Consider the following 13,208-nt stretch of genomic DNA (forward strand, 5'->3'; position numbering starts at 1 on the left):
GCTGATACTAAATATACTACAGAATTGTGGGTTATCCCTAAGAGATAGACTTATACCATCCACCAGTTCAGCCAGCGTTTGCCATGTAAACGCAAAAAATATTCAGAAAATTCACCTCTAAAATTATCAGTGTTTCTCTACTATATTGTGCAAGTATTATACATATAAACCTTCCTCTTGAATCAGTCTATCTAATAAAAGAAAACGCATTAAAATGCGTTGTGTCATTTTAAACATCATGTTTAATGGACAGACAGCGGTAACCGACTTTATTTTATACCATGTAATGATAATGATTCGCCAACAGCGGAATTATTGACAAGGCATTCTAATAGAATAAAGATTTCTTCGTCAAAGCCCAATGCAAACTTGTATTTGCATATGTATGTTACATTTCTAGGTGGTAGGTCATTGTGCAAGATTTTGGGTAGGTTCACTCACTCATCACATATTCTACCACCAAAAGCAATACTTAGTATTGCTGCTTGGTGGTAGAATGTGCGGTAAAGCGTGTTCTAGTATATATTACAGTGCCAATTTATATAGACGATGGTGAATACTTACGATGGTAAGTTTAGATTATTGGTGCTAATGGGTGACGCGATGACGTCACCCATTTGCCTGTCCCGATAAAAGAATATAATTAGCATCCATAATCTAAAAATGCCAGACATCAGTCTGGCCGTAAAAACGTGTAAGCATATTAAAATCATTTAAATCAAATTATAGACAAAATACAAAGAAAGAATAGACTACACCTCTATGGAGATACAATTGCAAATTAAGAAAAAAAAATCTTTCAAATCTTCAATTATATTTAAATATCGAACAGATTCATTGGCAAACAGTAAAATATGGTTTCTACTTGAACGCATATACAACAAAATGTATACAAAGCCGAACTTATATACAACAGCTACTAAGTTAAAGTAAGACATTAGAAATTTTTGTGTAACTCATCAAATAGTATATAAAGGAATTCCTTGATATACTTTGAAGTAATTACTTCAAAGCTCCAATGGAACTCGTATTATTTTGTCATCGTCTTTTTAAGCTTAGCCGTTGGAAAAAATATGCAATTTATAATTCTTCGTGCGCTTAATTACTGAAGGCCGTGTTGGTCCTGAAGTGCCATGGAGAAAGCTTGATAGGTCAACTAGTCTACCGCTCTGTCTTCCGCTTGTGTCAGAATATCGTTATGCAACGAATGGATATTAGATTCTATGACTATTCAATTAAGTATATTATCATAGTATCATATCGGACGAAGTAGCTTGTCCCGGCTTGTTTTAAAAAAAACATGACGTCAGCATTGCTGACGTCACGAATGTCAGGGTTTGGATTTCTATCCATCCTCGGAGGTATGAAATTAAACTCAGGAAATATTCGTCTCTGATTTATTTCAAACTGAGGAGGTCCGATCGCTCCGACGGCTCGAACAAGCCTCTCCATACCGGCGGGTGTTCGGCCTTTTATAACAAAAATGGGTGGGGGAACCATTCACTCAATATAACACCTATTTATGGACCGTGAAATATTTCAAATTAATTTAACATCTCAAAATTCTTTGTTAAAGTGTTTTTCTTAAATACGTGATTATCCGCCGACATAACTTATTGGATATAACTTTGAGGAGACGCTTCAGATATATAAACTGTATTATCTTATAGGTGCAGAAATTGCTTTTAATTCTTTAGCATCCAGTTGAGTCTCCACACCTTTTTTAGAATGGACTAATCGAGGACTCGGCTGTTCTAACGGCATTATGTATTTGGCAAGTCATGTTGCTAATTGCAGGTCTTCTCCGGGTATCATAATATAAACCTTCTAATTTTGTAAAGAAAATACGTATGCACTTATTTAATATAAAACTATATCTTTGACGACCTTCGAGGTCGAGTAGTTTGTACACCGTTTTTCATGGGTACGCCAGTCTGAGGTCCATGTAGAAAAAAGTTCACTAGTTTTCTATGTTGTCTCGGGTCTGGGTGTTTGTGGTACCGTCGTTACTTCTGATTTTCCATAACACAAGTGCTTTAGCTACTTACATTGGGACCAGAGTAATGTACGTGACGTTGTCCAATATTTATTTATTTATATCTTTGGATACTTGATATGTTTTTCCGGATCGACGTCATCAATGATCTAAATTTCAGTCGTTAATATACCGATTGGAATCAATTGATCGATATCGATGAAAATTGATATAAGTATCATTAATTAAAGTTTCAATAGAACTATAAATAGTTCTAGCTTCAGTAAGGCGTCATTCACTCCGCTTGATATATTCATGTTTATACCATTAAACATGTCTTTCCCTCATCAAAGATATACATACATTCTAACAGATGAGTAGGACTAAAACAAACAACGCAATTTTATATCCCATTTTAAGTGAGCCCTGCTATATCATCAGAATTTACATGAGTTGTACTCGTCTCCACGGGGAGGTTAGATATTTAAAATATTACACAGATATGTGCAATAATAATAGAGATTATAAAATAACTGTTCGGAAATGTTCAATTGTGACTATTTATTTTAATAGGTAGACGAAAATAAGTCATCTGTTGGTAAGTTGCCACCGCTAATATACATTGGCACTTTATGAAATACTAACCATCCCTTACATCGTCAATGCCAACCGACCTTGGGAACTAAGATATTATGTCGCTCGTGCTTGTAGTTACACTGGCTCACTCACTCTTAAAGCTGAAACACAACAATACTAAATGAGAGGGCTGTTCACTCTCCACATCACAAGTCCCTACTAATTATATGAGTGATCAGATCGATGACTAAAAAGGCTAATTAATAAAGTATATTTCTATCCAATGAAATAAGCCTAATATTGTGTATTATTTAAAGCGATACAGAATATGTTTGTTTCTTCAGTGCAATTATACAATTGTACGGAATTCGCAAGCACGGACATAATTGCCTTAATTGTTAACGACGTGATATTAGGCACTGTTTGTGTAGTTAGACTATGCTGAAAATGGTTGGGTAATATTTGTATAATTGTATAAACGTTCCTTTGAATACGAGTATGTACGGGGAAACGATTGTTTGCCTTATAGCTATCTGAAAATTTACTAGTTTCCACCTGGGTTTGAGGGGGGGGAGATGTTAGACACATTGGTCGATACATCTATCCATGTGCCAAATTTCATTAAAATCTGTTCAGCCGTTTTGACTTTGAACACGTAAAATATATAGAAAGTTTAATTTAAAGAGGACGGGACATATCCCATTAAATTATTTTTTTACAAAAAAATATTTCATAGCGAATGTTTCCATTATAAAAAAAAAAACATCTTTCTATACTCAGTAGTTCAGGCTGTTCGTTGAATTATACTTTAAAACTTAGACACTTAGAAAATAAATATTGAACATTTATCGAAGTACATAATTAAACATAACAAAATAAACCATCTATGAATTAAAATCGCTGTATCAAGCATTCGGCAATATCAAGTAATCGGCTTACGAGCTCATTATCCGATGTCACTTAAGACCGTTTATCACAATTGCCGCTTCTCAAGTTTAGACATTTATAAACTCGTGTGCGTGTGTGTGTATAATCACAAACACTTCAATGTAACCAATCAGAACAGATCATCTCAAACGAAAAAGTTTGATAATTAGTCACAACCTTTTTGTGATCAATAAATATACGAGTAACTTGGAATGTAAAAAAATGTTCTAAGCGTAACAATAAATGCATATTTCCTTTTTTTTATAATGATTAAACAAAATATAATTGATTTTCGATCGATGTTCAGGACTAGATTTTTTATGGTGATTGGTGGCGGGCAAATGGAAAACCTGATGGTTAGTGGTCAACACCGCGCATAGACATTGGCGTTGTTGGTTAATTAACCATTACTCACAAGGCCAATGTACCGCCAACTATGTGAACTAAGATGTTCATAACTTACCTTTCAAACCACAACACTCCCATATATTGCTGTTTGACGATAGAATATTGGATGAGTTGGTTGTACCCAGTTAGGCCAACAAAGCCAACAAAAACGAATTATTTATAGTTTCTATTAACAAGAGATATTATTTTTATTATTTATAATTTTATTATCTGATACATACCCAATCGCGATTAGATAACACAGGTAATCAACTAACCCAACTTGAACGTTCTCAATATAGATATAAAATTACTTTTAATACATTTCAAAAAATATTTAGATCTTATTTTACTTTATACTTTTTAACGCAGTTTTATAATAAATCAACGAACTTGATTTAGGTTCATTGCACTGTTACAATTTTGTAATATTCTAAGTTTTGATATCATTATGATATTATTATTAATGTCGTTTATAATTTTTACAGGAACATCAATACATCAGCGCTACGACTGACGCTTGGAAGTTTGCGGTGAGTGAACGGATACACTATTGGCATTGAATTATTTGTTTGTTTATTTATTATCTACACGAAATTAGATATAGACATTCTTCAATATAGCCACAACCCGATCCGTACTTTGATAATGTATCGCACACACATGTGTTCATAGCAGGTTCAATTATCTCGTAATATTTTTAAGGCAACTGGTAACAATTGTGAATATGCATCTTATGTATTAATAGCGTGAGCCGGTTTTTGTCCCAGTGATTATGGGACGATAGCTGCACATAAAAGATCGGTTATGCTCTCATTTTGAAGAGCTCCAGCTGTAGATGTGCAGAAAATTAAATAGTATTCATGATTGCAATTAACTAAATTGTTACAATTTAACAAAGAATTAATTTTAGATTGCGGAAGAAAGTTACCGACCGGTTAGAGAGCACTGCTGCGGCTACAGAAGACAAAGAAAAACGTAAACAAAATTAAAGTAAATTGTTATCGACAAACTCCAATTCTAAGTGAACTAAAAATTTTTAATGTCAAATCTATTTGACATTAAAAATTTCATTTAAATATTGTTTCATCATTTTTGGGCCAAATTTTAGAGGTCTCTAATGTGAATAATCAACTTTTTTTTCGCTTATATTGCGAAAGCTGACTGGACCCTACGAGATAGATCAAAATAATTTAGTACAACATTTTAGATCATAATACGCAATGTTATACTATGGATATCTCTTAGGGATAACCCACAGAGTCATTTTTTGTTCTTTACTGTGTACGAGATATAATGGCTTATTTATGAAGCTATTTTAAGCAATAAAGCATTAACCCTTATCCAATGAGTTACCTGAAGTCCAGTGCGCATGTAATATAGATCAATATGGCCCTTTACAGCGTGAGATTTAAATGAATATTTTCAAAAATTTCACAGATTAAAAAAAATGTCATAGCGGTTTTTATTTTCCAATGACAAAAAAGCTGTTAAAGATGTAATAAAGACTATCTGTAGTATATTTAGAATCAGCATTGCAGTCTAGCGAAACCGGGGCGGATTGCTAGTATACTACAAGTGCAAACATCATACCGGAAATTTAAACGGGAAAGACGTCAATATTCCCCCCTAAATTCCAGCTATATCCGTGTGACAAACACTTCGAGTAATGAGACAAAAATTTTTATAGATGCAACTTATCGTCTTAGTGGCCCATTAGCGACAGGATTCAATTTGAGCTCCGTTATTGAAATTGCGATTCAGAATCGAACAGGAAATTGTTCCTTAGAACTTTTATCGTAATTTGGCAGTCACGTGGCTTAAGCGGTTATGATTAATTGTGCATTCATTAATTATGTAAGAAAAAATTGTCTTTTGTTATATAATGCTGATGCATCCTTTGCTGTTTTATTTTTGTGCATGCTGTGTTCTTCTTTAAGTAATTCTGACACTTAGAATAGAACTTTACTTTTGTTATATTATATAATTTTAATCACTGTACACGTTGTTGAAGAACCAAATAAAATAAATAAATAAAATATGTATATTACTTTTATATTTCTAACTTTACAAAAATACTTTTAAAATACTGACAATTTTTAAGCTACCAGATAACCTTGGAGCTATGAATCAACTCAGTAACACTTATATTGTACACAGTGTAAACATACACGTACATAAATATATATTATGTATGTTATATGCATACATACGTAAAAATTAAACAATTTATTTACATTAGAATTAAAAATAATTACTGTATAAACAAAATTGTTATACTTCAAATAATTGTCAGTGATTACTTTGAATACTAATAAAAAAAAAGAAAAAGTTGCTATAGTACTCTTTATTATAAACATTTGAAATTGAATAAAATCAAATTACAGAGAAAAATAATTTGTCAATTAAAAGTACATCTAATAATTATTCATTGGAGGGGGGGGAATCGGTAGTTATGTTACGACTACGAGCGTAGATTTCACATACGTAACCTTCGCCCATGAAAAAAATGATACCTGAAAAAAACACCAAAGCTTCAATTTACCATTGTTAGAGAAACAAAAATCGGAAAACCCATTCAAGTTTAAAATTATTAAAATGCGTCGTCAATTACGTATTCCTTGTTCCTATGGCTGAGTAACCATTCAAACTGGAACACAGCTACACAACCATGGTAAGGTAGCATTTTACACCACTGATAAAAAAAAACCTATGCTCAAGGGAGACCAAATATTTGTTATAACATGATATTATGACACGTTATATAAAACTGCTACAGAAACGTGCTTGAGAATAAAATATTCAAAAGAAGATACACATACAAGATTAATTTGTTGATATATTTGGAAATATGTAATAATATAAGATACAATGCCACGGAGAGATCACTTTAACTGAAGACCGCGGGTTCAGATCAGGGCAGTCAACACTAGTGACTGCTCATGCTCTGTCCCAAAATAAAACATCGTGAGAAAAACTGAAATTATTAGGTTATAAACTGCCATACCTGTATACCAACTATATGATATTGGTCGAAGACAGACAATCTTTTTATACTAAAGGACATAATTTCAATGTAACCAGTATATGGTTTTAATATGATAGTCCCGATAAGATTATAATTTCAAAGGATTTTTTTATGAGCAAATGGGTGGTCTGAAGGTAAGTGGTCACCTTCGCCCATAGTCAATGGATGAATATGAATGTTATGAATATTAACCATTCCTTACATCGCCAATACGCCACTAACCGGTAAAATATATATTATTTTATCAAAATCCCAAAATTACAATCTCAAAGCTGGACAAAGGTCTCCACTTTTATCGGGGCAATGATTGGAGATTATTCCACAACGCTCTTTTACGGCGTACTGATATAGGTACACGTGTGTTAGAAGTTTTTTTTTAATAGGTAGGTGAAGTGGATATTTTGTCAACCGGTGGTAGGTCCACCAGTCCATAAACATTAGCCCTGTAAGTTACCCAAATTAAGCATGGAAAACCTTAATGTGAATATAGATTTTTCCAAAAATTTAAAGAATTCCAATGAATACATACGATCCTTAAGGTTAGTCCCATGCAATATCCTTCCATTTTCCACCATCAAATTACAATTGTGGAGATCAAGTTCACATTGACTAAAGTATCTATAGAATAATTTGTTTCTTAAATCGAAGCCACAGACTGGGGAATGCTGCGTTCTAATAGGAAAAAAAAGTAATATATATTCCTTATTAGTGAGTGTGGGCCAAGAAGGACGAAGCTCCAACTCCAGTGGAGATCTGGTGACGTTTATAAGAAAAATTGAATACCGTCACACCTAATTAAAACTAAAAAGTAAAAAAATCGTCCAGGCAACTGTGAGCCCATAGATTTTCTTTAATAAAAAAAAAGATTGAAATGAATACTATTTTTTAGTGAAACAGTCAACATAGCTAGAGTGGAATCCCTTCTTGTAAATGCCTTAGCAATATAATAAGCTGGTTTCTCATCACCGTATGGACGCTTTTGTGCTCAATAGATAAATGTGTCATCATTATCATCAGATTGAAATTATCTTATCAACCGATTTCTTACAAAATCCACATCACACGGCTTTAAATTACTCAAATCAAATCAAAATCAAAATATACTTTATTAAAGTAGGTTTTTACAAGCACTTTTGTGTAAAGCGACCAAAGTAAAGCTACCACCGGTTCGGAATGTAGATTCTACCGAGAAGAATCGGCAAGAAACTCAGTAGCTACTCTTTTTCTATATTATGAGATAAAATGAAGGGGCGGCTTATAAATGGCTCGCTTTTTGTTGTCTATTCAACCACGCTTGAGCTGATGAATACATTATGCTCATGAAGCAGAATTTTATAAATTTTACAAACGTCGTACGAGTGACAATAGCTTATTGTTGACAGTGCAGCAAACTCGCTCTAGAATAATGTAAGTTTGAAACTGAACAAAGGCACGGACTCCCAATCCGTGTAGATTTAAAAACAGATAAAAAATCTCACCTCGACCGAATACATTTATTTTGTTCACTGTAACAGTCATGGTATTCCTCTTTCAAATCACCTGACAGCAGATCGTAATCAATGCCTTCAAATACGTGCACTGGCTTGCCGATATCGGATAATTCGAATTCCATCAAATGAGGAAACGGTAAAGTCCTTTGAGGTTTTCCAAACGCGTGAACTAGAAATGAAAATGAAAAATAATAATAAATTATTTACTTAAAATGATCGATAGACTGTCAAGAATCAACTTCGAACTCACCGCACAGCACGATCGTGTGATATCACAAAGTAATATACGACTATATGACTGTGATTATTATGACATATAAAGGATATACTCATTAAAATTAGGTATGTGAAGTGAGTTTATACAAAATATCACTACAGGGAACTGTATGAAATATAAGTAATTTAATTCTAATTTAATAACTGCTGCTTGTTAGTTACAGCTTGTTGTTTAGGCTCGGGTTCCAGCACAGGACACTAATGATTGTAAAAAAACAGCATTGTAAATCTGTTTATTTGAAAAGAGCAACTATGCGAGTTTCTTGCCGTTTGTCCTCGCTGGAGGCTGCTGAGAACTTATCAACAAGCTCCACGCTTTTTTATCATCAATATAATCTTGTATCGAATAATATGCCTTCTTTACCAATGTATTTTTTACAAATGACTTGAATCTGTGAAACGGCAAAGTTAAAAATGTCTGCGGAATTTTATTATAGAAGCGGATACCTTGCCCCAAGAATGATTTATTGACTTTGCGGAGACGGAAACTTGGCGTTCTAAGCTTATCCTCACTTCTTGTGCACATACAATGATTATCACTGATTTTATCAAAGTGATCAATGCTACTGTGAATATACATAGTATTGTTTTAAATTTATTTCAACACTGTAACATGACGATTCAAAAGTGCTTTTATTAGCCGATTCGTTTAAAGAATATTTTGATTTGATTTGATAGATCGTGTCACGTTAACAATGTTAATTAATTATCAAATTATTTATGACTGAATACATTTAAAGGGACAAGTATTTCATTTAAATATACGTTTAATCTGTTGCTTTGACATTTTCAATCACGTAGATTTCTATTCATTCAATAACAGATCCCTATCTCCTATCTGATGCCTTTCCACTATAGCTGATTGCTACGAACCACAAGGTCACATAATTACTATAGGAGTATATGATTTAGTCTCTCTTCTATATACAAAACAAATACATAATACATACATGTGTGCTGTGCCATAAAAACGACATACAATAAACATACTTATTTATATAATATATTCATTATGAAGAAATATATTATGTCGTCGATAAATTTAATAATCTATGAGTAAATGAAGCCGGTTTATATAATTAACGATGAGCTTCCACTTCTTCATTCTCTTATAGTTCACGAACACATTACAAACACCTACAAAACGGTCTTAGGAATAAGGATAAATGATTAAATCAGTTGAATATAAATCATCAATTCGCCTCCAAGTATGGGAACTATGATGTAAACTCTGGTGCCTGTAGTTCCGTATTTTTGTTTCCACGGGATCTATTTTGCATACAGCCGTGACGTACGACTGTTGGACTGCCTACACGGACCTCCAGTTTAGAAGAGTAAAAATAACCTCCATATCCAACGAAGTAGATGCGAGTAGCATATCTCCTCGGTCTTCTTTATTGGAGGCATCTGCAGGCGAAGTGGGTCAGTGCACTCTTCATACTTAAAACACTTATGGCAGGAGGTTGCCTGGCTATTCCAGTGGGTGGTAACTACTAATATAACCAGATGCAAGTAAAATCCTTCCTTACAAGTATCAAACCGATTGCAAAAAAACATTCAAATAGTTTAAACAAATTAATAATAAATAATACTTACCAATAAAATATAACAATAATAATGTAATTGAAATATTAATCTTTATAAGAGACATGATTATATTCGATTTGAATTCAAAACACGTTCTAACTATCGTACGCAGTGTTCGCAATGAGGATCATATTTGAATTAATAAGCTATTAAAAATCATAATGACATTATTGCTGTGAGATGTGATATAAACGTTGAGTTTAACGAGAAAGAGGCAATTACTTTCGATAACATTCATGATGATCAAAAGATTAGTGGTTAGGATCAAAGAACAGTCTTTGTCGAAATTTTCCCTTTAAGTGTAATTTTGGATTTAAATTATATTTTAATGAATCAAACAAAATACGATATCTATCTTGATGTTGATATATCAAAGGATTTATAATTACCAAGCACTGCTTATTTGGATATAATTAAACTGTTCTACTGCTATTGGATTTAGTCTTCGGTACTTTTTTAATTTAAAGCCAAAAATTAGATCAGGTAAATTTATTTGTTGACAAAGTATTAAAACAACTCAATTAAAACTCCTAGCCGTTTCTTTCTCTAAGCAAATTAGATATTTTCGAGATGATAATAAAACTTTCAAATGATAATTAAACAACAATATATCATAAAATAGAAAAATTGTTAAATGCATGAAATAGAAAAATAATAAATCGCTTACAGACAATAAAAACTCAGCTGAAGCTAAACGAAAAGAAGTTAACACGCTGTCAATATATCCTTTGTTTTACTGGAACATGCTGCGGATATTGCAAACTGAGTTAAACTTGATGTTCTTCAATGGCCATAATACCTTAGTAGCATAGGCAGCATTTAAAAATGATTGCAGAAACTTAAGTTTCAGATATTTATTCCTTACAAACTCGTATTATTGTTGTTGTTTTTAGGTAATGTTTATTTATAAACGTAATCGTAAAATTAAATTTAACACAGCATTGGTGAATACTTTTTTGTTAAATATTTAACTGATAAACAGCAATCGTAGTCTTAAGAATGTTATGTTCCTGTTTAAAGGGTGAGTGGATCTGCATAACACCGGCACAAGCGACATAACACCTTACTTCCCAAGGTTGGCGGTATATTGGCGATCTAAGAAACAGTTAATAATTCTCACAGCGCCAATGTCTAAAAGCAGTGGTGATGAATAACCACCAAGTAGCCAATAGTGGCCTTTACATAAAAAAGTAAGTCATCATGAAACGAGACACGTTGGGTTTTAAATATATATAATATTGCTAAAATTGCTTAACCTGAATGCTGTTAAGGTTTTGATGATCTTTGTGATGGATATAAACTGGCTCATTCACCTTTTAAACAGTTTAATAATGCAAAGCTAGAGTATCTGATGAATGGATAAGACCCGGATGGACTTGAACGTGACATGACTACCAGTCTAGTGTATGACGAATGATATCTAACTATGTTAATGATATAATTACGAGGACTTAACTCATTTTTAACGAATATAAATGCTATTGTTATTATAGGTATATATTTTAAATTTGCTGATTTTCTTAACAGTGTGAGTGACTTGTAATGCAATAAAATGCTTAAGTAAGTAAGTAAGTTGAATGAAACCTAATTTTACTTTGATTTGACCACACAAAACCTTTGAAAGACTCAGCTTTGAAAGAGAAATCGGTTGGAATCTTCATCCCATTTTCCGAAAATTCCTGTAAATTTTATTACTCAAATTATGATAAGCTACGAGGACTCATACGACGACGACGATGATGATGCTAATAAAAATAACCCTTTGGTGTGAAAATAAAAATAAAATAACAGCATGTTAATTTTACCACTGCGGGACTAAAGCCTCCTTCTTCTCTTTTAAGGAATTTTGGACGCTTGGAGCTTTCTTCACGTGGGTCGGTGGAAACTGGCAGATTATCATCACTTCACGTCTCGTTATACCTACATATTCAACCCATGAATTCAATAGTGCTTACAACTACGGGGCTATCACGGCTCACACATACTCTTAAATGAAGGTTGCGGCTAAACGGCTATTATAATATACTTAATTTACTTAGTCAGCGTTGAAGATAATTCCTCGAAAAACTGTATACGCATAGTTTGGACATACAGTTCTTCAAATCGAATATTGGGGTTATACCATCCAAAGGAAATTAACCAAGTAACGGAGAAGATACGAATACTATCGCATATAAATGTGTGCGCCAACGAAGGTGGTTTATTTATATATTTATAGCCCGCTGACAATCTAGAATCGAAATATAGAGGTCAGACAACTCTTTTAGGTATTTTACGAGCCACGAGAGTGTAACACATTCCACATTTTAGCTTTGGGCTGAGATTTTTGTCAGAATAATCCAATTACCCTTAATGCCTCGATTTGGGATTTAAGCTCGGACCTTATGATCTATAGCGTTTAAAGTGACCACTTGACCAACGAGCCGGTATTATATTACCCGTATAATTTCTCGTTTTATTATAGATGATCTTGAGAAAGAATAAACAAATGAACACTGACCTTAAATAATGGAATATCTGCATTAATGGTCTGTATGTTTTGCATATTCATTATTAGACGCTGAATGTAACCACAATATGCAAATTATGAATGAGTTGTAATTAATTCATACACTAATATTTCCCTGTTAGTAGGAAGTTTAGCGTGTATTATATAAACGTATATCTGTCTCGCTCTGTCTCGAACATTTTAGACTACCAAGCCAAAAAAGGGTAAATAATTTCATCTCGTATATATATTTATTCATTGGTAAAATTTCATATCAAATCTAATCAAATGTAATTTATTCAAGTTAACTTCACAATGAAGCGTTTTTGAATCGTCGATATAATTTAACACTACCACGGTTTCGGAAAGCAGCCTGAAGAAACGGCAAGAAACTCGCATAGTCGCTCTTTCCAAATAAACAGATTTACGATGCGGTTTTTTTCAATTAGTGTCCTGTGATTGTTTGATATGTTT

General features: G+C 33.0%; 1 protein-coding gene across 1 annotated transcript in view; it reads left to right on the forward strand.

The window, feature by feature from the left end:
- The window catches only part of LOC113394155 (octopamine receptor beta-2R), a 203,251-nt gene that overhangs the window by 70,422 nt on the left and 119,621 nt on the right, over positions 1-13,208 (forward strand). Inside the window, exon 2 of the mRNA XM_026631367.2 lies at positions 4,354-4,398. The gene's annotated coding sequence lies outside the window, so the exon portion shown is untranslated. The remainder of the gene's footprint in view (positions 1-4,353; positions 4,399-13,208) is intronic.

The sequence above is a fragment of the Vanessa tameamea genome, chromosome 24 (genome assembly GCF_037043105.1).
Source record: "Vanessa tameamea isolate UH-Manoa-2023 chromosome 24, ilVanTame1 primary haplotype, whole genome shotgun sequence".
Lineage (NCBI taxonomy): Eukaryota > Metazoa > Arthropoda > Insecta > Lepidoptera > Nymphalidae > Vanessa > Vanessa tameamea.